General features: G+C 30.1%; 1 non-coding gene across 1 annotated transcript; it reads left to right on the top strand.

Annotated features, from left to right (window-relative positions):
• Trnav-cac (transfer RNA valine (anticodon CAC)) lies at window positions 1-73 on the top strand. The gene has a single exon. It is a non-coding gene; the product is annotated as a tRNA-Val (tRNA).
• Window positions 74-4,352: the final 4,279 nt, after the last annotated feature.

Raw genomic sequence — 4,352 nt, 5'->3', positions numbered from 1 at the left:
GGTTCCGTAGTGTAGTGGTTATCACGCTCGCTTCACACGCGAGAGGTCCTGGGTTCGAGCCCCAGCGGAACCAAAGAATTACTTTTTATTAACGAAATGGAATAAATATATGTATTAAACAGCAAAAATCCAATGTATTCATATTTTTCTGCGGACAAATCACCATCTTTCTGTTAAATGTTGTCTTTATTTATAGCCTTTCTCTAACAGAAAAATAATTAAGACCCTACACGTCTTTGGATAAAATACTTTTAATGCAAATTCTATTGAAAATCTAGCAAATATTTACTGAATATGTCTAATGTGTAGAATAGAATGCACAAACTATCTTTAAAAGCGGCATTTCCTTTTTCTGGACAGGTTGACATGGCCCTTACTTAAAAAAATAACTTGCCCATTTTTAACGACATGATGCATTTACAACTGTACCTATATTGGGTAGAGATTAATCTTCTCTGTGTGTACTTAAAAAAAAAGTTTGTTTATATCAAAAATGTAAAGCAAATGTCAAGATTTTAAAGTATCAAGTTTGAGCATGATATATCTTTTAATGTATATTTACTGAATAAACAGTGTTATTTCACTTCGATGGCTTCTAAAACAGCTCCCCACTATTTTGTATACCACATGAAAGAGTAAAAAAGTGCGGGCAACTGCTGATATTTTGCTAACACTTAGCACCGTTTTCATTTTAAATTTCTTCTTTTTTTTTTGTAAGTTTGTATGTTGAAAAACAGTTTTATTTTTCTACATTTCCTTCATAGATATAAGTATTTTGATCAATTTCGATGTACATAGAACTAAAATAAGGGCATACTATTAAAAAAGTTTAGGAAATGTTATATTACAATAATCATTGCTTTTGTTTAGTGTTCCTTAAAGCCATTTGTAGACTTTGTTATTAATAGGTGTATAAGTTACAAAGTCATTTCATTTAAACTTAGTAATTGTTACAATCATTCTTCAAGCGCTTGTATTTTAACAAGGTCGAAGCGAGAGCCGCAGTTTCGTAAAGGAGGGATTTACTATTTCCGTTTTACTGTTTTATTTTATAACCGTTTCGGAAACAGATATCTGTATGGACAGACTTATACTAACATTTTGTGACAAGAAGCAATAAATTTTCGGTTTCCTTGTCAAGTGCGTCTAGAATCCTTACTGTCGTAGATTTACGATATAAATCTATATTCAGATAAAGTCTATTGTCAGATAGTATATAACTTGGGCTAGCCTTGAGCAGTAACGAGTCAGTCATGTCTTGTTAAACTTCAACACGAAACATACTTCCATGATTGGTGTTCGAAATTCGTTTTCATAGGTCATTTGCATTGTTTTTAAAGACTGAAACCTGAACTTGTATAGATGAAGGAGCAAATGTTAATCTTTAAACGCATCAAAAAAGCGTTATTTTCATTTGAAGTTAAAACCATGTCTTGTATCATTATCATTTTTCTATCAATGTTTTGATCTATTAAATATGTTGAGTTTATACAACAGTAATTGACTGATAAGCACACATCTTGTTTCTTCAGTAAGTGATAATTTTCTTGGTAAAACTGACGCCCGGGCTTATGCAGCACATTTAGTAGCAATTGAAACAAGTTTTATACAATGTTTCATTTAAGGTAAAGAGGATATCCAATCCAACTTTCAGTATATTCCATATATGAAAACTGCGAACGTTTAGGACACATTTAGGACTACCGTTTCGAGTTCAGACAACTTGCATAGACATTGACTCTTCTACATTCGATATGACTTTAAAATTGTAAAAATCACATTTTAAACAATATTTGGATAGTTGTATTCATAATGTCTGATGAACATTCGACGGCAGATCATGCCCAACAGGATAACAAGGGGATTATTCATGTATGTAGAATTTTTTGCCTATTTATACGTCTATAAATATTTCAACCTTTTTTCGATCTTGGTGTAATGTACTGATAGTAAACAATTTTCAACTAAGATAAAGATAATTTCTTTCACATGCTATATTTACTGCGATTGTTATGATTTTATTGATAAGGACACATTCTAAATGAGGTGATAAAACTCTATTTCTGTCTTAATGTGATATCTTCTGTAAATAAAGTTATGATTATTATCATGATTTTTATTATTATTATTATTTTATGATTATTATTATTACTATTATTGAAACTCTTAAATGATATTAAGTTTACATTAACGCTTGAAATCTATTTATTTTTGCTCGAACCGAGAAGCATTCATTCCTTTAGCGAGATTACACATTAGGCTCGGATAATATGTTTCACGTGACATGTAATAAATAACTCAGAAACTTAAATAATTCATATGGACGCAATTCTTTGGAAAATTAGACAATATTTATATGGACAATTGCTCAAATCAATACAAGAAGATACTGACTTTTTATAATTACAGTGTTTACTTGTAATGTAAGACAGTGACAACAAAGAGAGCTTGATCGTTTTTTTCGAGAAGGTATTTTTATAATAGAACTTTGAAGCATAAAACAATCTTTACTAGGTATTACTTTCTTGGATAAATCATTGCTCTTTTGTCTATAAAGCTAAATATAGATCTTTTAAATTGCATAATAATAGTTGATAAAGTCATTTGTATTCGCGTTTGTAAAGCTTAGAGACACAGAGCCATCAGAATTAACAGTCTTTGTTACCACAGTATAAATCAAACAGTACATTCACAAATAAACTGTCATAAAATATAAATCATTTGCAATAGTTTCAAAGTAAGATTAGCTGAAAATAGTTTTTTAATGAAAGCAAACTCTTGGCCAAAGAAAAAATATTATAAACTTTACAAACATTTCTGAAATGAAATGTGAACAACTTCACAACTTCAAATACGTGGAAACGTAAGCTTCACAAAAGTGTGATACACCATGTCAGAACCAAAGGTGCTGGTCACATGAAATTAACCTAAAACACGTTTTATTTGGAATGAACATACTGTTATTTCGTTTATATCTTGGAGTTTGCTTACTTTGTGACTAAAGATTTACGAAACATTTGTATGTGAGAAGTTAGCAATGAGCAGTGAAGTAAGCTAAAAGGCATTACAATTCATTTAGGGGAATCAATGTTCTGCTGTTATGCTCAGCTGGCTAAGCAATCTGGCGGGGCATTTCGAATTATTGAATGTTTATGCTCTCTGCTTGAATGCTTAGCCAGAAGCGCAATGTTGAATGACATTCCAAAATATAGTGTAAATATGCTCTGTGGCTTGGCAATGTAGCATGACATTCCTCAATACAGTGTAAAAATGCTCTGCTGGATTGTTCAGTTGGCTTTTATTAACCTACATTAATTTGTAACTTTATAACAAATGAGCAAAACTATCTTAAATGTTTAGAAGCGTCCGCTTAAAAGACCGTCATAATCCATACATATAAAGGCCCATCATTCCCCAGGATAGAGTGTATTTTAATTGTGGACGAAAATGGAAAATGCAATAAACCATTCAACCACTTACATTCTTCCAATCACATTTCTCAGCATATGCTATAGCCGAACCCTTAAACTATTTAAATATACAAATGGAGAAATTTAGTTTGATCCGGGAATGTGTACGAGGCTTTTTTCAGTTGGTTTCATAAAAAATAATACTATAAAGAAACATTTTACATTATCATGATCACTTTGTTTTCACTGAATTTAGAAGCAGACAAATATTTGTATTCATAACAGATTAAATTGTATTCTCTTGGTATAATATTTCTTCGATATTAAATATAAAACTTAATAAATTGAAACCATTAAGTCCATTATAGAATTTGATCGATTTGTGTATGTATAATAGTCAAAATATGGAAAATATCCCCATTTGATTTTGTCTCAATGAAGCTAGCAGACACTGAGATATCAAATTAACCTCTTGTATAATCTAAACATAAATCAAACGTAATATGCAAACATACTTTCACACAATATATATTATCTCTTAAAGTTTTTTATATTTATTTCAAAGAGTTAATTTAGTTTTAACAATGACTTTTACCCTATTGCATTGCAAAATTTGGTTAATAATACACGATACACGTTGCATTGTTTAATAGGCAAAAAACGATATCGATAGTGGATATCTATCTGGAGTAATAAATCTCACTTAAGACCTTGTTGTTAATGACCTAGCCTTTTACAAGTCACTCTTACTCACGAATCATAACATTTATTAAACAAAGTCTTCATTTTCAACTTTAAAAAACGTCAAAATTATATATATCAGCATTTTATAAGTCCATATACTATTTAATCCTTATAACTAAAAAATCATTACATTTTAAAATAAACTGTGTTAGTTTAAGATTTTAACAATCAAAGTGTTTTCGTTTTGTATAAAATATC

The sequence above is a fragment of the Ruditapes philippinarum genome, unplaced genomic scaffold, assembly GCF_026571515.1.
Source record: "Ruditapes philippinarum isolate M1 unplaced genomic scaffold, ASM2657151v2 ctg3263_1_1_1_1, whole genome shotgun sequence".
Classification (NCBI taxonomy): Eukaryota; Metazoa; Mollusca; class Bivalvia; order Venerida; family Veneridae; genus Ruditapes; species Ruditapes philippinarum.
This window is presented reverse-complemented; position numbering and strand designations above follow the sequence as displayed.